This window comes from Myotis myotis, unplaced genomic scaffold (genome assembly GCF_014108235.1).
Source record: "Myotis myotis isolate mMyoMyo1 unplaced genomic scaffold, mMyoMyo1.p scaffold_m19_p_19, whole genome shotgun sequence".
Classification (NCBI taxonomy): domain Eukaryota; kingdom Metazoa; phylum Chordata; class Mammalia; order Chiroptera; family Vespertilionidae; genus Myotis; species Myotis myotis.
The window spans coordinates 5606721-5627991 of NW_023416323.1; positions in this window are offsets into that span (position 1 = coordinate 5606721).

Consider the following 21271-nt stretch of genomic DNA (forward strand, 5'->3'; position numbering starts at 1 on the left):
ATTGTGGAGATTGAGTCTGTATGCCGGATCTTATGGAATCTTTATAAGAATGGGCCAGGTCATTATCATTCTTACTTTGCAGTTAAAACCAAGACTCCATAAAGCCACTTTGCTGGAGGTCACAAGAAAAACGTGATGAAGCTGGGCTTTGAATACTCTCTCCTGCTTTCTCCATTGACTGGCCTAGCCCGCCCTGGGGGCCAAGTGGAGACCAAGTTTAGCAGCAGGTGGGTGCTGAGATTGGCATTGGCATTGGCAGGTTCTGCTATTGGCATCAGGCAGCCTTGGGACAGAGGGCCATGACATTGGGATTGAGCTTGTTTCCAAGTAGACACTAGGATTGAAAATGAGTTGACACTGAACTTGAGACCAGGAGAGCAGTAGTAGTGCACCACTGGTGTTGAGAGGGCTCTGAGAGTAGACCTAATGGCCATTGAGGCTGGCTTCCAGAAGGCATATGGTGGTACCATGTGGGCTCTGAGGTTGATCCCAGTAGGCTCCAGCATGAGCACCAGATGAGTACTGAGATTGGTCCTACGTGGGCCTGAGAGGGGCCCCTGACGGCCACTGGGCAGGCTCCAACATTTGGACCATCCTGCTCAGGTGCCACCTCTAATCTCAGGTGAGTGCAAATGGGTGAGCCTGGCACTCTGAGGACGGGCATGCTGCTCAAAGCATTCTAGGCCCCTGTACTCTGAGACCTGTAGGGAGTGAACAAAGGGTGGAGAATGAAGCAGAGAGAGGAAAGTTGTTTGTTTTGTTGAGAAAAGGAAGATTAGCAAGGGTTTGGTAGGTAGAAATCTCCTAATCTTTTTTTTTTTTTGTCTTTTTACAAAATGAGGTAACATTGGTTAACAACATTATATAACTGAATGTGTATAACACTCTATATACTGATATCTATATACTGGGTTGCATTCTTTTTTTATTTATTTTATTTTTATTTTTATTTTTAATTGTTTTATTGCTTGAAGTATTACAAAGGGTATTACATATGTCTCCTTTTTTCCCCCCCTTGAAATTCCCCCGGCCCCTACCCCCTAGTGTCTTGTGTCCATTGGTTATTCTTATATGCATGCATATAAGTCCTTCAGTTGATCTCTTAACCACCCCCCCTAAAAACCCTCCCCAGGCTTCCCACTGTAGTTTGACAGTCTGTTCAATGCTGCTCTGCCTCTGCATCTACCCCTGTTCATCAGTCTATACTGGTCCCCATTATCTGTCCCAACCTCACTGGAGCTGTCCCAACCTCACTGGGGCCGTTTCGTCCTCACCAGGGCCATCTTGACCTCACTGGGGCCGTCCCGACCTCACTGGGGCCATCCCTACCTCACCGGGGTTATCCCTACCTCACCGGGGTCATTTCAACCTCACCGGGGCTGTCCCGACCTCACCAGGGCCGTTTTGGCCTCACCAGCGCCGTTTCAACCTCACCGGGGCCGTCCCAACCTCACCGGGGCCGTCTCGGCCTCACCGGGGCCATCCCGACCTCATCGGGGCCCTCTCGGCATCGCTGGGGCTGTGTCAACCTCCCCGGGGCCTGACTTCATTTATTAAATCTAGTAGTTTTTTTATGGATTCTTTGGGGTTTTCTAAGTACAATATCATGTCATCTGTGAATAATGACAGTTTTACTTCTTCTTTTCCAATTTGGATGCCTTTCATTTCTTCTTCTTGTCTGATTGCTATGGCTAGCACTTCCTATATCAAACAGGACTGGTGAAAGTGGGCATCCCTGTCTTGTTCCTGTTCTTAGGGGAAATGGATTTAGTTTTTGCCCATTGAGTTTGAGGTTGGCTTTTATTATGTTGAGGTATAATCCCTCTATTCCCACTTTGCTGAGAGTTTTATCAAAAAAGGGTGTTGGATTTTGTCAACACCCTTTTTCTGCATCAATTGGTATGATTATGTGATTTTTTTCTCTCAATTTGTTTATGTGATGTATCACATTTATTGATTTGCGGATATTGTACCATTCTTGCATCCCCGGAATAAATCCCACTTGGTCATTGTGTATGATCTTTCTAATGTAATGCTGGATCCGATTTGCTAGAGTTTTATTGAGGATTTTAGCATTCATCAAGGATATTGGCCTGTAGTTCTCTTTCTTTGTGGTGTCTTTATCTGGTTTTGAAATTAGGGTAATGCTGGCTTCATAGAAAGAGCTTGCAAGTGTGCCTTCTCTTGAATTTTTTTAAATAGTCTGAGGAAGATAGGTTTTAGTTCTTCTTTGAATGCTTGATAGCACTCCCCTGTAAAGCCGTCCGGATCAGGGCTTTGTTTGCTGTAAGATTTTTGATTGCTGCTTCAATTTCTTTGGTAGTTATCAGCCTATTCAGGTTTTTCTTTTCTTCCTGATTGAGTTTGGAAGTTTGTATTTTTCTAAGAATATGTCCATTTCGTCTTTGTTGTCCAATTTGTTGGAATAGAGTTGCTCATAATATTTATTCATAATCCTTTGTATTTTTGTGGGGACAGTTGTTACTTCACCTCTTTCATTTCTGATTTTGTTTATTTGGGTCCTCTCTCTTTGCTTTTTGGTGAGCCTGGCTAGAGGTTCATCAATCTTGTTTATCTTTTCAAAGAACCAGCTCTTGGTTTTACTGATCTTTTGTATTTTTTTTTTGTCTTTATGTTGTTTATTTTCACTCTGATCTGTATTATTTCCTTCCTTATGCTTACTCTGGGCTTTTCTTGTTGCTCTCTTTCTAATTCTTTGATTTCCCCTTCAATTTTTTTTAATATATTTTATTGATTTTTTTACAGAGAGGAAGGGAGAGGGATAGAGAGTTAGAAACATTGATGATGAGAGAGAAACACCGATCAGCTGCCTCCTGCACACTCCCCACTGGGGATGTTCCCACAACCCAGGTACATGCCCTTGACTGGAATCGAACCCGGGACCCTTCAGTCCGCAGGCCGACGCTCTATCCACTGAGGCACACCAGTCAGGGCTTCCCTTCAATTTTGAATGATAGCCTTGCTGGGTATAGTATTCTTGGATTCAGTCTCTTGCTTTGCATCACTTTGTGTATTTCATTTCATTCCCTTCTGGCCTGATGTGTTTCTGTTGAAAAAATCAGTTGATAGTCTAATGGAAGATCTCTTCTAGGTAACTTTCTGTCTCTCTCTAACAGCCTTTAAGATTCTTACTTTGTCACTGGTATTTGTCAGTGTAATTATGATGTGTCTCCATGCCGGTCTTCTTGGGATCATCTTGTTTGGGACTCTGCGATCTTCTTTGGCTTGTGTGAGTTTTTTCTTCCCAATATCAGGGAAGTTTTCTGTCATTATTTCTTCAAACAGGTTTTCTATTCCTTGCTCAGTTTCCTCTTCTTCTGGCATCCCTATTGTTTCATTTCTTATTGTCCCAAAGCTCCCTTAGGCTCTCCTCCTGGTTTTTTTTCCCATTTGCTGCTCTGCTTGGGTGTTTTTTTTTCCTACCTTTTCTTCTAGCTCACTGATGGGGTCCTCAGCTTCTTCTAGTCTACTGTTGATGCTTTCTATTGTGTTCTTTATTGCATCCATGTCATTCTTCATTTCTCCTTGCTTCTTCTTCATATCCTTTTGATTCATACACATGTTGTAGAATTTGTCTTCCATCCTTTTCAGCATCCTTATCACCATTGCTCTGAATTCTTTCTCTGATAAACTGCTTGCCTCCATTTTATTTACTACTTTTCTTGTGATTTCTCCTTTTCTTTCATGTGGGGGCTGTTTTTTGTCTTCCCCATTTTTGCTCCCCTCAGGGTGTCTGGTTATGTGGCTCACTCTCTACCACATTGACCAAAAGGCACAAAATACAACTGAACAAGACACAACACAGAGGGAACAAAGCACGAATGTATTCAAGACACCAATAACCCCAAATAAAGGTGACCACCAGAGAAAAGGGAATTAGGGGATAGAAAGAGCACAAAAATGATTTTGAGAAAAGGAAAAAAGGTAAAAGAGGAAAGAAAAGAAGAAAAAAGGAGGGGGAATAATATAGGTGTATAGGGAGAAAACTTTGAAAACCAACAAATAAACCAAAAAATGCAAACAACAAACACCCAGAAAAAATGGGGGGAAGCTGAATCTGAAGAGGCAGAGCTTATTTCCAGAAGGTAAAGTAAAGGAATTGAATGAATGGGAGAATGGCCACAATTCAGTATAGAGGAGGTAGAAAGAGAATGAGTGTATAAGAAGAAAAGTAAAAAACAAAATACTCAATACATTTGAATAAACAAAATAAAATAATGATAATTAAAAATAATAATAATTTGAGGGAAAAATGGCAGCGGTATAAACGGACGTGTCCTGTGCCTTGTCCTGGAGCAGATAAGGGTGAGCAGCTGAAACGGGTAACATGCAGCCCGAATAGGCAGAGGATTTTCAGCTGAGAGACTGTCTGCAGCTAGGAAAGACCGAGAACCCCCAGGAAAAAAAGGACGGTTGGAGACTGCGGCTGAAGCCTCTCGTGGTGCGCCAGCTAAGCAGCGGAGACTGCGCCATCTTGGGTGGTTGTTGCCGGCATCCAGAGACCAGCTACTACCCTGGAAACAAGGGATCTCAAGCAGCGTCACTGCCTGAACTCAGACGAGCACTGCTTCTTCTCACGGAAAGGTTGGACATCCCCTAAAGGTGCGGTTTGAAGTTCGGGTTGGAGGGAGGACCGAGCTCGCGCGCGCACGGGGCGGAATCTGCGCCCCACAGAGTCTGCAGCCGTTGGGACCAGCGTGACCCGCGAGTGGGGAAGGGGCCCCACAGGGCTGCTGGCAGAAGGGCACGCGAAAAATGAGCCCATAGCTGGACTGGATGTAAGGGAGCAGCCTTGGACTTTGCCAATCTGCTGGCTGCTTGGTGCCAGGGGCGAGTGAGCGCGCGGAGACTGCGCGCGGAGACTGTGCGCAGACCTGGAAGGTGGAGGCTTGCGAATTCGCACAACTATCAGGCTCTTGTTACAGTTCCCCTTAGATCCGTGCATTTGATTATTAAACCCAGTGCATGGGATTCCCCAGTTGGGGTCATTCACAGAGCCTGTAGGGGAAAGTTCTTTTTGGGGAGCCTGGGAAACAGTGGGCAGTGACAAGGAACCAGCTCTGGGCAGTGGTCTTTCCTGAATCAGTTCCCAATACCATAGAGGAAAAAAAAAAAAACCCTACTGATAGAGAGGACTTATAGCCTCGGAGGTCAATCCAGACACACTGCCACCCAGAGGCAGAGCCACGAACTGTCTCTTCTACGATCACAAATAAAGGCAGTCTGGTAAACAAATACAAGCTGCCTTAAAATCAGGTCTGTGGTTTACCGCACGGAGGGACAGTGTATCGCAGGGAAGTTCAACACTCCCCTGAATGCCTGGCAGGACTGAGGCGTGCCAAAAAGAAGAGTGGAAGATCTGAAGCACCTTCACTTCCGAATATTTTTATATATATATATATATACATTTTTTTTAAATTCTTTTTTCACCATTTCATTAAGAACCTATTTTATTTTACTTTATTTTATTTTTTTCATCACTTGATTTTACCTTTTTAATTACTACATTGTTTTAACCAGTATTATTGCTATCCTTTTACCATTATTTCAAGTGTCATTTTATTTTTTATTATTTTTTTAATTTTTCTTTATTTTATTTTGGGATTAGTGTTATACACACTATTTTCATCGTTCCTTTAGCATCATTTCTCTCTAGCTCACATTTACCCTTAAGCCAAAACTCTCTTCCTCACTTTTCCCCTTTTGTTGTCCTGTTTCTCTTACCCTATTCCTGCTTTGGATTTTACCTACTCCTTCTTTCTAACCACTGTCTAAATTTCACTCTACTTATATATCTAATTTCCAATCCCTCGCTCTCCCCATACAAATAGCCTCTTCCCCACCTCTATTTCATTCTCTAACTTTTTTTTTTTTTTGTACTTTTGTTTTTTTTCTTCTCTCCCTTTTCCCAATCTCATTTCGGCACTCCTTTTTGTTTTTTATTTTTCTCTTTAATCTTTTTCTCTTTTTTCTTCTATATCCCCTAATTCTCTTCGCTCGGGGGGTCACCTTTATTTGGGGTTATTAATATCGTGAATGCATTTAGTTTGTTGCCTTGTACGTTGTGCCTTGTTGTGTTGTATTTTGTGCCTTTGAATCAGCGCAGCAGAGAGAGAACTACATAACCAAACACCTTGAGAAGAGAAATCATGGTGAAACAAAGAACCAACCCAAATATGAGAGAAAAACAGGCATCATCAGAAAAGGAAGTAAACGAAATGGAGGCAATGGAGGCAAGCAACCTGTCAGAGAAAGAATTCAGAGTAATGGTCATAAGGTGGATGAAAAAAATGGAAGACCAATTCAACAATATGTGTAGGAACCAAGAGGAAATGAAGAAGAACCAAGAGGAAATGAAGAGAAACCAAGAAGAAATGAAAAACGACATCACTGCCATAAAGAACTCAATAGAAAGCATCAACAGTAGACTAGAAGAAGCAGAGGACCGCATCAGCGAGCTAGAAGACAAGGTAGAAAAAAATACCCAAACAGAACAGCTTCTAGAAAAAAAAATTAAAAAGCAGGAGGAGAGCCTAAGAGAACTCTGGGACAATGCTAAACGAAACAACATCCGAATAATAGGGGTGCCAGAAGGAGAGGAAACTGAGCAAGGAATAGAAAACCTGTTTGAAAAAATAGTAACAGAAAATTTCCCGGATATAGGGAGGAAAAAACTCACACAAATCCAAGAAGCTCACAGAGTCCCAAACAAAATGAACCCGAAAAGACCGACACCAAGGCACATAATAATTAAATTGGCAAACACCAACGACAAAGCAAGAATCTTAAAAGCAGCCAGAGAGAGACAGAAAGTTACCTACAAAGGATCCCCCATCAGACTAGCGACCGATTTCTCAACAGAAACACATCAGGCAAGAAGGGAATGGAATGAAATATACAAAGTCATGCAAAGGAAGGGTCTGAATCCAAGAATACTATACCCAGCGAGGCTATCAATCAAAATTGAGGGTCAAATCAGGAGCTTCACAGACAAAAACGGTCTACGGGAGTTTATTACAACCAAACCAGCAATGCAAGAAATGCTACAGGGTCTGCTGTAAATAGAAAAAACAGGAAACAAAGAAGGAACGCAGCGGTAAAGAACAAAAATGGCGACTAACACATTTCTATCAATAATAACTTTAAATGTAAATGGATTAAATTCCCCAGTCAAAAGGCATAGGGTAAATGAGTGGATAAGGAAACATGACCCATATATCTGCTGTCTACAGGAAACCCACCTCACAAAAAAAGACGCACACAGACTGATGGTGAAGGGATGGAAAAAGGTTTTTCAGGCCAATGGAAGTGAAAAAAAAGCCGGGGTAGCAATACTTATATCTGACAAATTAGATCTCAAAGTGAAGGACATAAAAAGAGATCAAGAAGGCCACTTCATAATACTAAAGGGAGCAGTCCAACAAGAAGAAATAACTCTGGTAAATATATATGCACCCAATATAGGAGCACCCAAATACGTAAGAAATCTTCTGGAGAAGATCAAGGGAGAGATTGACAGCAATACAATCATAGTAGGGGATCTTAACACCCCATTATCTCCACTGGACAAATCCTCTAAACAGAAACTCAGCAAAGAAACATCAATCCTAAATGACTCACTAGATCAGATGGAATTAATTGACATCTTCAGAACATTTCACCCCAAAGTCACAGAATATACATTCTCCTCGGGTGCACATTTGTCATCTTCAAAGATAGACCATATATTGGGTCACAGACAAAGTCTCTTCAAATTCAAGAAAATTGAAATCATATCAAGTATCTTCTCAGATCACAAAGGCATAAAACTGGAAATCAACTACAACAAAAACAATCCAAAAAAATCAAACACATGGAGACTAAATAGCATGCTATTAAACAACGACTGGGTCACCAGTGAGATCAAAGAAGAAATAAAAAACATCATGGCAACAAATGACAATGAAAACACAACAATCCAAAACCTATGGGACACAGCAAAAGCAGTCTTGAGAGGGAAGTTCATAGCTCTACAAGCCTACTGCAAGAAACAAGAAACAATGAGAATAAATGACCTAACTCTACAACTCGAAGAATTAGAAAGAGAGCAACAAAAAAAGCCCACTGTAAGCAGAAGGAAGGAAATAACAAAGATCAGAGCGGAGATAAACGACATAGAGACCAAAAAAACAATACAAAAGATCAACAAAACCAAGAGCTGGTTCTTTGAAAGGATAAACAAGATTGATACACCTCTAGCCAGGCTCACCAAGAAACAAAGAGAGAGGACCCAAATAAACAAAATCAGAAATGAAAGAGGAGAAATAACAACAGACCCCATAGAAATACAAAGGATTGTTAGAAAATACTATGAACAACTCTACTCCAACACACTAGACAACCTGGAGGAAATGGACATGTTCCTAGATAAATACAACCTTCCAAAACTTAACCAGGAAGAATCTAAAAATCTCAATAGGCCAATAACTATGGAGGAAATCGAAGCAGTAATCAAAAAGCTTCCAGCAAACAAAAGCCCGGGGCCAGATGGCTTCACAGGGGAGTTTTACCAAACATTCAAGGAAGACCTAAAACCTATCCTCCTCAGACTATGTCAAAAGATCCAAGAGGAAGGAGCACTTCCCAGCTCATTCTATGAAGCCAACATCACCCTAATCCCAAAACCAGATAAAGACAATACAATGAAAGAGAATTACAGGCCAATATCCCTCATGAACATAGATGCCAAAATCCTCAACAAAATCCTAGCAAATCGGATCCAGCAGTACATCAAAAAGATCATACACCATGACCAAGTAGGATTTATCCCAGGGATGCAAGGATGGTACAATATCCGCAAATCAATAAATGTGATACATCACATAAACAAATTGAGAGAGAAAAACCACATAGTCATATCAATTGATGCGGAAAAAGCATTTGACAAAATCCAACACCCTTTCTTGATAAAAACTCTCAGCAAGATAGGAATTGAGGGATCATACCTCAACATAATAAAAGCCATATATGACAAACCCACAGCCAACATCATAATCAATGGGCAAAAACTAAAACCATTCCCCCTAAAAACAGGAACAAGACAGGGATGCCCCCTCTCACCACTCCTGTTCAACATAGTACTGGAAGTACTAGCCATTGCGATCAGACACGAAGAAGAAATAAAAGGCATCCAGATTGGAAAAGAAGAAGTAAAACTGTCCTTATTTGCAGATGACATGATACTGTACATACAGAACCCTAAAGACTCCATCAAAAAATTATTAGACTTAATAAATGAATTCGGCAATGTAGCAGGATACAAAATTAATGCTAAGAAATCCATGGCATTTCTTTACACCAATAGTGAACTTACAGAAAGTGAAACTACAGAAGCAATCCCATTTACCATTGCACCAAAAAAATTAAAATACCTAGGAATAAACTTAACTAAGGAGGTAAAAGACTTATATGCTGAAAACTACAGGACACTGAAAAAAGAGATAGAGGAAGACATAAACAGATGGAAGAATATACCGTGTTCATGGATTGGTAGAATCAACATCATCAAAATGTCCATACTACCCAAAGCAATTTATAGATTCAATGCAATCCCCATTAAATTACCAACAGCATATTTCACAGATCTAGAACGAACGTTCCAAAAATTCATCTGGAATAAAAAAAGACCCCGAATAGCTGCAACAATCCTCAGAAAGAACAAAGTAGGTGGGATCTCAATACCAGATATCAAACTGTATTACAAAGCCACTGTTCTTAAAACAGCTTGGTACTGGCACAAGAATAGACATATAGATCAATGGAATCGAATAGAGACCCCAGAAATCAACCCAAACCACTATGCCCAATTAATATTCGACAAAGGAGGCAAGAACATACAATGGAGTCAAGACAGTCTTTTCAATAAATGGTGTTGGGAAAATTGGACAGATACATGCAAAAGGATGAAACTAGATCACCAACTCACACCATACACAAAAATAAACTCAAAATGGATAAAAGACTTAAACGTAAGACGGGAAACCATAAAAATACTAGAGGAATCCACAGGCAGCGAAATCGCAAACATATGCCGAAGAAATTTCTTCTCTGATAATGCTCCTAGGGCAATGGAAACTAAAGAGAAAATAAACAAATGGGACTACATCAAAATAAAAAGCTTTTGCACAGCAAAGGAAACCATCAACAAAACAACAAGAAGACCCACTACATGGGAGAACATATTTGCCAATGATACCACCGATAAGGGTTTAATTTCCAACATTTACAGGGATCTCATGAAACTTAACAAAAGGAAGATAAACAATCCAATAAAAAAATGGGCAACTGACCTAGATAGACACTTTTCGAAAGAGGACATACAGAAGGCCGAAAGACATATGAAAACCTGCTCAAAGTCACTAATTATAAGAGAGATGCAAATCAAAACGACAATGCGTTATCATCTCACACCTGTCAGAATGGCTATCATCAACAAATCAACAAACAACAAGTGTTGGAGAGGATGTGGAGAAAAAGGAACCCTTCTGCACTGCTGGTGGGAATGCAGACTGGTGCAGCCACTGTGGAGAACAGTATGGAGCTACCTCAGAAGACTAAAAATGGAACTCCCATTTGACCCAGTGATCCCACTACTAGGAATATATCCCAAGAAACCAGAATCGCCAATCAGAAAGGATATATGCACCCCTATGTTCATAGCAGCACAATTCACCATAGCTAAGATTTGGAAACAGCCTAAGTGCCCATCAGCAGATGAGTGGATTAGAAAACTGTGGTACATATACACAATGGAATACTATGCTGCGGTAAAAAAAAAAGGAACTCTTGCCTTTTGCAACAGCATGGATGGAACTGGAGAGCATTATGCTAAGTGAAATAAGCCAGTCAGAGAAAGATAAATACCACATGATCTCACTCATTTGTGGATTATAGAGAACAACATAGACTGATGAAAAGGGACAGACTCAAAGACTGAGAAACAGCAATCAGGCTATCAATCCCCAGAAGGAAAGTAGGGGAGGGCGGGGGTAAGGGGAAGGGATCAACCGAAGGACTTGTACACATGTATATAAGCCATACCAATGGACATGGACAACAGGGGGATGGGAGCATGAGTGTGTGTGGGGGGGAGGTTGGGGGTTAATGGGGGGGATGAGGACACATTTGTAATACCTTAACTAATAAAAAAAAAAAAAGAAAAAAAAAGAAAAAAAAATAATAATAATAATAATTTAATATATTAAAATATATATATATTATACATATATATAAATTTAAAATTTTTCCCATTTCTTTAATCTATCAATCTAGAAATTCATCTATTTTTTGAAAAGGAGAATATAGAACAGATAGGCCTGAGTTTGGTGAGTGAAATTAATTAAGCTATTAGTAGAAGAAGAGAGCAAGCGAGGAGAGGAAAAACAAAAGCATAAAATAAAAAAAAACAAAAATATCAAACAAATAACAACAACAAGAAAAATATTGGTTAGCGAAGAAAGAGAAAAGAGAAGCGTGCATGGACTTGGAGCAGGGGAGAGGAAATTAGATATACGAGTAAGCCAACAGAGACTACTATAATAGCAGATAAAGAAGATCAATTTTTAACAATGAATAAAAAGAAAGGAGAGAGAAAAACTAAAGCAGGAACAGGAGAAGAGAAACAGGATGAAAAAGGGAGAAGTGAGGAAGAAAGGGTTGGCATACAAGAAAAATTAGATAGGGTAAAACAATGATTAAAACATAAAAATAGAATGTAGAACACTAATCCAAAAAAGGTTAAAAATAATAATAATAATAAGTAATAAAATAAAACAGAAAAAATAGTTTCTTAAGTAAAAGGTAAAAGATAAAAAATATAGAGTAAAATAGTGAAGTTTGTTCGCTTCAGCTGACTTTTAATGTTCCATGGGGGCTGGTTTAAGACCCCTCTCTACTGTTCCATCTTCCATGTCTCAGTTTCCTCTTAGGTAATCAGCACCGTGTTGAAATTCCCAGCGATCCACCGCTCCTCTGTGTCAGATGCCACAGACTTCGTTTCAAGCAGGCGGGCTTAATCTACCTGCTTTGCTTTTCTGCCTGCTTTCAGTCATATTTACACAAGCATCTATTTCTGACATGGCCTCTAGGTCGGGGTGTTTCGGTATTAGTTTCCGGAACGAAATGGCCCCTCGACCCAGTCCCCGAGGGCTCCCTGGGGGTATTCAGAATCTTTGTTTCCCTGTCGAGTTCAAGGGTGGGTGCAGCTGTGCTGGTAGAAGGGGCCTGGTCTTCAGGATTAAAAATGGCTGTTCAGGGTTGGAGGGACCGGTTGTCCCAGAGCTGGCTTCCTGGTTGCCTTCCCCCATTTTGTTCCCCAGCTTCCACAAAACCACCTTCCCCTGCACCACAGCCTCGGTGAGTGTTTTTAATTGAAATCCTATGCACTGGGTTTAGGGCAGCCGTGGGCAAACTACGGCCCGCCCGCCGGATCCTGCCCGCGGAGCCTAAAGAGTGGAGGGTTCTCTTGCTCTCCCCTCAGCTCCTTCACCAGCAGCAGTGTTAACATGGCAACGTCCGGAAACACGGCCGCAGCTCCTTATTCTGAGTGGGTGGATTCATATTCGCCCGTTCAGTAGAAGGAACAACCTCTCAATCTTCCAGAGGCTCCTTGTAATGCCTGTGGACGCGTCTCGCGACATCACCCTGGGAATGCGTAGACACGTTATCGTGGTGATGTAGGGAGACACGCCCCTGGAGAGCACAGTATCAGAGCCTTTCTGAGGTAAGATTAAGAGCTCTACTCAAACACAATTTTTTCCTGTTCCCACATTCTGTGCATCACAATGACTTGTTAATAAAGCCACAAAGACTTCCAGCTGTAAAAATGCGTGCTACAGGGCATTTATGTTAACATGCACCACTGCACATTAGCATCAATGCAAACATGATGGAAACCTGTGTACCCTGCATTAACCCTAGCTGTGCTGCATTGCAGTACTGCACCGCACTGCAATGGCAGCACGGCTAGTGTGAATGAACCCTAATTCAGTGGGTTGAACAAAAAGATTGTATAGAAATGTGATGAACTAAAGATTTTATTACAAAATCACTTAATTTCAGGGTTTCAGAAGTAATTGGACAAATGAAAAACTGAAAATCAAATATTCATATCTAATACTTGGATGAAACCCTTTCCTGGTAATGACAGCCTGAAGTCTTGTGCTTATGGACATCGCCAGATGCTGGATTTTCTCCTTTGTAATGCTCTGCCAGGCTGTCACAGTAGGGGTATATATATAAATATCCTGCCATTTCCAGCTTTTAATAAGAAAAACTGTTGCAATGGGCATTTAAAAGTGGCACTTGGTTGTTTTTATAGAGTCCAGTGGATGCAATCTGACATTGATAATGGGCTCTTTCACATTATGTGCACTGCAGCTGTTTTTTGCCAGTAACGGAAGTGCTAGTGGTAACTACTGGTTACCCATGTTTTGCACTGCCCTAGCACCTCCCATACAAGTGTGGCTGGAAGACACAGCAATGTGAAGCTATGTGTGTTACCATAAACAAAGGGCCTGTGTGAAAGATACACAGGTTTCCTATGGAGGAAAGGGATTGTTCTCTATGGTCAGGGTGAGCCTCTGTCCCATGTCTGAACTTTTTCAGATGATTTTATTATATATATATTTTTTAGAAGACCAAAAATGTTATAGTAGAGCAAATTTAATCACTTGTTTTTATACTTTACTGCCTTATTTTAGTAAAGAATTTAATAAGAGAACGGTACTGTTGGTTTTAGCCCAATATTAAACATGAGTGGACCAAAGAAAAGGAAAGTGGACAGTGAATGCCGAGTGTTTAAGAGGGAGTGGACAACAAAATATTTTTTCACCGAAGTCCAATCAATGCCGGTATGTCTGATATGCCAGGAAACACTTGCAGTCTTCAAAGAGTACAATCTCAACCGTCACTTTGCCACAAAGCATGACAACTATGCTAGCAAGCAGTCACCTCAAGAACGGAAGGCTACTGCACAGAGGTTGATGGCTAAATTACAGGCTCAGTAAAATGTCTTTCACAGACAAACTGCAATTCAAGAGACAACTACCAAAGCAAGTTTTATGCTATCATTCAAATTAGCAAAAGCTAGCAAACCTCTCTCTGAAGGCGAGTTTTGAAAGAATGTATGGTAGAGATAGCAGGTCTCTTGTGTCCAGAGAGCAAATGCAAGTTTGAAAAACTCAGCTTATCGCACAGGACAGTGACTCGTCGAGTGGAACTGATTGATGAAGACTTGGCCAGCAAGTTAAATAGTAAGGCAGAGTTCCTTAAGTTGTATTCACTAGCACTGCTCAGCTCTTAATTTTTATCCGAGGGATTAGTGACAATTTTGAAATTATGGAGGAGTTTTTAGCCATAGAGCCACTGAAAGGAAAAACACAGGGAGAGGACTTGTATGACCGGGTGTCTACTGTCATCGAGAAAATGAAGGTACCATGGAGTAAACTTGCTAATGTCACGACAGATGGATCTGCAAATTTAACTGGAAAAAATGTTGAACTGCTAAAAAGAATTGAGGATAAAGTGAAAGAGGAGAACCCTAACCAAGATGTTATTTTTCTTCACTGTATTATTCACCAGGAATCATAGTGCAAGTCTATATTACAACTTAATCATGTTGTTAATCCAGTCGTAAAGCTTGTTAATTTCATTCAAGCAAAGGGACTTCAGCACCGTCAGTTTATTAAGTTTCTGGAGGAAACTGATGCGGATCACCATGACTTACTTTACCACTCTCGTGTCTGCTGGTTGAGTTTGGGCAAAGAAGATATTGGTGCATTTTTGAAATTAAAGGGGAAGTCTGACGAATTTACTGAGCTGAGTGACAAGAATTGGCTGTGTGACTTTGCATTTGCTGTAGATATATTTTCACATTTGAATGAGCTAAATGTGAAGCTACAGGAAAAAGATCAGTATGTACATGACACGTACACTAATTTGAAAGCCTTTAAATCGAAGCTGATTTTCTATTCCAAACAAATTTCAGACAAAGTCTTCACTCATTTTGCCACACTAGCCACACAGAAGGAGACCATCCAAAACGTGAAGAAATACAGCAAATCACTGGATGACCTGCATGCAGAATTCTGTCGTCGGTTTTCTGATGTTGAAAAAATTGACCAGTCACTTCAACTGGTGGCCTGTCCTTTGTCACAAAACCCTGAAACAGCACCAGAAGAGGTGCAACTGGAACTCACCGATCTTCAGTCTGACTTTGTCCTAAAGGAGAAATTCAGCTCTCTTGAACTAAGAGACTTTTATGCTTCACTTAATGAAGCCACTTTTCCAAACGTCCGGAGGATGGCACAGAAGATACTGGTGCTGTTTGGGTCAACCTATGTTTGTGAGCAGACATTTAGCGTCATGAACATCAACAAAGCCCCTCACAGATCCAGCTTAACTGACGAACACCTCAGATCTATCCTGAGAATAGCCACAACAAAACTAACTCCAGACTTTGATGCATTAGCTAAAAAAGGAGACCAACAACACTGTTCCCACTGAAGTTGATGTTTTAAAGACCAAAAACCTTTCAACCCAGACTACATTGCCATCTACATCTACGTCCCGGGCATAATTTGGAAGTTGCACTAAAGAAAATATTTAATTTACGGTTTACACATTTTGTTCTTTTATATTAGTTTTAGTTTTAAATTATTTTATTATATTTAAGTTTTAATTTGAAAGGCTTTTGTACCTTTTCTTTGTTAGGCAATTTTATTTTGCCTTTGCCATCTTCAATATAAGGTATGTTATTGTGCTATGATTCCTCCATTTTTTGAAGTTTCAAATTATAATAATTAGTGTTTACATTCTTCTTGTTAAAATGTTTGAAATGAATAAAACTATTGAAATAAAATTTTAAAAAAAGACCGTACCCTTTTATGTAATGATGTTTACTTTGAATTTATATTAGTTCACACAAATACTCCATCCATGCTTTTGTTCCGGCCCTCCGGTCCAGTTTAAGAATCCATTGTGGCCCTCGAGTCAAAAAGTTTGCCCACCCCTGGTTTAGGGAGTAGAAGCAAGGAAAATATAAAGGCAGAGCAACCGAGCCACTGCGGGTCTCCCCCACCCCTCCCCACAAACACCCACCCCCCAGGTCGCGGACTTGGTGCAGCACAGTCTCCCTCTGACACTCTAGTCCCAGCTGCGCACACCTCTCCCTCCAGCCCAGGTCCCTGATCCCACTGCTCTCCAGGCAACCTCTGAGCTTTCTGTCCATGGATTGTCTCACCAGCTGAGTTTAATTTGCCAATTCCGGGTGGATGTCATTCAATTCAGCTGTTTCTTCTATCTGCTCCATGAGAAGGTGCAGGACCTGTCCACCTATTCTGCTGCCATTTTGTCTCCCCCTGGACAAAATTTTTAGGTGCCCATTGTCTGGGAGGCTGTAGTCTTGGTGTTCATGGGTTCACAGCTGAGGCAGCTGGTCCCTGGCTGGTATAGCTGTAGGGTCCCAAGTGGCATCCGACATCTTCCAGGGTGGAGTTGAGGCTGGGCTCCCAGTCACAGCCACTCTCCCCTTCAAGATAGCACAGTCTCCGCAGCAGAGGCAGCCACCCTGGGAGAGATTTCAGTGATTTAGTAGAGGCTGGCCAGATAGGGGAGCCTGGTCCACTAGCCCCCAACAGTCCTGAGGAATATAACTGTCCCTCAATCACACATACACACAAGCCCCACATGTCCATGCACTCTCCTTTCGCTCCTTCAGTGAGTCTCTTCCTCACTGCCATCCTGTCAGCCGCCATCTTGGATCTCCTTGTTTTTAATATATTTTTATTGATTTCAGAGATGATGGGAGAAGGAAAGAGAGATAGAAATATCAATAATAAGAATCACTGGGGAGAAACCAAGATGGCAGCATAGGTAAACATTGGAGATTGCTGCCTTGCACAACCACTTCAAGAATACAACTAAAAGACAGAACGGGCATCATCCACAACCACAGGAAGGCTGGCTGAGTGGAAATACTACAACTAGAAGAAAAGAGAAAAGCATACCGGGACTCAGAGGAGCTGCAGTGCGGAAGTTAAGTGCACAGGTATGGAGGCGGGCGCAGAAAGGGCTGGCAGCTGAGGACACAGTTGTCTTTTTCAGTCGGGAGGGAGTCTCAAGCTCCAACTGCTCTGAACTCCAGTTCCGGGTGAGTCTCTGGGGACCCTGACTGATACGGGGAGAGGCTAGACTGTCTGGCATCGTTTGCATCTCGAGGGCGGCTTTCTCTCAGAGGTGCTTGCAGCGATTACCCAGACACTGAGACTCCGGGCCTCTTAGGCAAGGACTGATGATCAGCCATAGCTGTTTGCTCCGCCCTATTGATCCCCTGGGACCCCACCCCGCCCAAGCTGTGCACAGAGGCTTTTGCAATCTGAAAATTACCTAACAAACTGCAGCTTGCCCAAGGCCCTGGGCCAACTTGCATTCCTTCACAGCTGAGCTCCTGCTGAGTAGCCTCAGGCAAAGGCTAGATTAACACCTCCTGAAAGATTCAGTGGCCAGAATACCGGGTGGTCAGAGTGGAACCATCCAGATTGCAACCCCTCAGACCCATAAGGGACGCACCCAGGGGGCAGACTCAGTGAGCACCAAAGCCCCACTGAAGCAAGCCTTGCCCCAGAGGGGTGTCTCCAGCACAGAAGTTCTCCCACTGCAGACACAGCTGATTATCACAGCCAATTGGTCAATTCCTCCCAGTGATACCTACAACAATGAAGGCTTAACTACAACAAGACTGTGCACACAGCCCACAAGGGGTTGCGCCAAGAGTGTCCACCTCAGGTAATTCGGGAGGCTGAGCCACTGGGCCCTATAAGACACCTAGCACAGAAAGCCACTCCATCAGCACAGGGAAGCACAAAAAATGCAGAGACAAAGAAATAGGACACAAATGGCAGAATGGAGGAAAGCAAACGACTGGATATAGAGTTCAAAACCACACTTTTAAGATTTTTCAAGAACTTTCTAGAAGCCACCAATAAATTTAGTAAGACCTTCGAAAAGACTGGTGAGACTGCCGAGAAATGTAGTGAGATCCTCAAGAAGACTGGTGAAACCCTCAATGTTGTGATAAAGCACCAACTGGAAATTAAGCATACACTGACTGAAATGGAGGATATTATACAGATGCCCAACAGCAAACTAGAGAATCGCAAGAATCAAGTCAACGATTTGAAATACGAAGAAGCAAAAAACACCCAACCAGAAAAGCAAAATGAAAAAAGAATCCAAAAATACAAAGATAGTGTAAGGAGCCTCTGGGACAGCTTCAGGCGTACCAACATCTGAATTATAGGGCTGCCAGAAGAAGAGAGAGAGCAAGATATTGAGAACCTATTTGAAGAAATAATGACAGAAAACTTCCCCTACCTGGTGAAAGAAATAGACTTACAAGTCCAGGAAGCGCAGAGAACCCCAAACAAAAGGAATCCAAAGAGGACCACACCAAGACACATCATAATTAAAATGCCAAGAGCAAAAGACAAAGAGAGAATCTTAAAAGCAGCAAGAGAAAAAAGTCAATTACCTACAAGGGAGTACCCATACAACTGTCAGCTGATTTCTCAACAGAAACTTTGCAGGCCAGAAGGCAGTGGCAAGAAATATTCAAAATGATGAATGCCAAGAACCTACAACCAAGATTAATTTATCCAGCAAAGTTATTATTCAGAATTGAAGGCCAAATAAAGAGCTTCACAGATAAGAAAAAGCTAAAGGAGTTCATCACCACCAAACCAGTATTATATGAAATGCTGAAAGGTATCCTTTAAGAAGAGGAAGAAGAAGAAAAAGGTAAAGATACAAATTATGAGCAACAAATACACATCTATCAACAAGTGAATCTAAAAATCAAGTGAATAAATAATCTGATGAACAGAATAAACTGGTGATTATAATAGAATCAGGGGCATAGAAAGGGAGTGGACTGACTATTCTTGGGGGGGAAAGGGGTGTGGGGGATGCGGGAAGAGACTGGACAAAAATCGTGCACCTATGGATGAGGACAGTGGGTGGGGAATGAGGGTGGAGGGTGGGGTGGGAACTGGGTGGAGGGGAGTTATGGGGTGGGAAAAGTGGAACAAATGTAATAATCTGAACAATAAAGATTTAATTTTTTAAAAAAGGAAAAAAAACAGAATCATTGATTGGCTGCCTGCTGCACGCCCCACACTGAGGATTGAGCCAGCAACCCGGGCATGTGATCCCTGACTGGGAATCAAACCTTGACCTCCTGGTTCATAGGTCAATGCTAACCACTGAGTCACACCAGCCGGGCAACACAGAAAGGTTTTGAGTAGAGAAAAAATGTAGTCAGTTTTGTGTTCAGAATTATTTATCATATTTTTTGAGAAGATGAGACTATAAGCTGAGTGATGAGGAAGTAGCTCCTACAGGCATCCAGGTAAGAGAGGAGATGAGGCCATGAGGATGCAGAGGAGGTGAGTTGGAGAATGATGTGGAAGAAAGAATGAATGTTTACTTGGTTATATGGTGGCTGTGTAAAGCCACACACTTTATAAAAAATATCCTGGGTATCCATGCGGATAATCTGTTTATGTCATTGATGGAGACGAGGGGGAGCCCGGGATGAGGGAAGAGAATATGGGCACCTGCTCTGCTCAACTTTCTCCAAGCTGACAGGTAGGATAGTATGAGGAGAGTAAGTGAGGGACTCAGGGCGGTAATTCTGATCTCAGATAGAGGGAGGATGAAGGGGAGATGCAATGAGTATATTTTGGAAACTTGTATCTGAGCTCTTCTCTACCACCAATTCTTTGTGTGAAAATTCATAGACCAAAATATAGACCAAAAGCCCTGCCCTCATGGAGATTACATTCTAGTGGATTGAGGAGTCTGTGATTCTAAAGTTTCATCATTCTAAAACTTATTAGATATAAGGATAAAAGTTTCCATGATTCTGTCTTACCCAAAGAAATACTGATAATGAGTCTACTATTCTAAGGTTCAACAACTCTCTCACTCATGGTGTCTGCTGCACAGAATCCCAGGGCCCATGAGGAAGAAAGAGACAACCTAAATGAGAGTTGTCCCCCTGAGTCTCCTGATCATGTGTCTATCACCTCAGCCATTTTGGAATCATGGGGAATTCCCTCTTGTTCAGACAATGAACCATAGGGATGGTTAGAACAGCTCTGGGACCTTCTTCCCTAGCCCTGCCTTGTTCCATGCACAAAAACCTTGAGGCACCTACTGAACAACTTGGCACCAACCACGGTCAGATGGGGAAAACAGAGAGGATGTACACATATGGAAAGATGGAAACAGAGGCATAGGTCAGAAAGAGAGACAGAGAATAAAAGAAAGTGAAAGAGAGGGAGGGTGGGAGGGAATATGAGCAAAAGAGAGAGTGGATGAGAAGGAGAGAGAAAGAAAGCGGGAGAGAGATCTTATTACAGTCTCTCCATCTTTTATTATGTTAAAATAATGAGTTTATTACATTGACTTTTTTGTAAAGTAAATCTGTATTCCTGGGGGCAGGGCTGTTGATTTTGCCCTTCTTTTTACATATTGCTGGATTTAATTTGTATATATTTTGTTAAGAGCTTTTTGTGTCAATATGCATGAGATATATTGGTCTATAGTTTTTCATAATGTCTTTGTCTGGTTTTAATATCAGATTAATATTATCTGATAAGTTTTTTACTCTGAAAAATAATAATATGCCATAATCCTTGGGTGACTATTTTGTCTTACACATATAATAATAATGATAAGGGCTAATATTAACTGAGCATGTCAGCAGGTATGATAACCATTTCTCTTGTGTGATGCACTGTGTCTTCACAACAAACTTGAGAGGAATGGGCAGTATCAGTGATGTGCCAGGAAGTGTCTAAAAGCTGACTTTTGGTGGGGAGGGGGATGCCCTGGTTTTCAGCATTTACCTATTTCAATTGTGTAAATACTCCCACCATTTCAAGCTGTCAACATGAAGTCACTAAACAGTGGAGTTGCAGTGTGCAGTGGCTCTCATGAGTCAGGTCCAGCCAACTCCAGCACACAACCAGTTGCTTATGTTCATTTTACAGAGAAAAACTAAGGCTCCAAAAGGAAATGATTTGCTCAAACTCATAGAACAAGTAAATGGTGAGTGGCGTATTTGAACCCAATCAGTCTGGGCGCAAAACCAAGGATCTTAATCATTGTCCTAAATTGTATCGCTAGGCTGGGTTCCTTCTGAGACCAG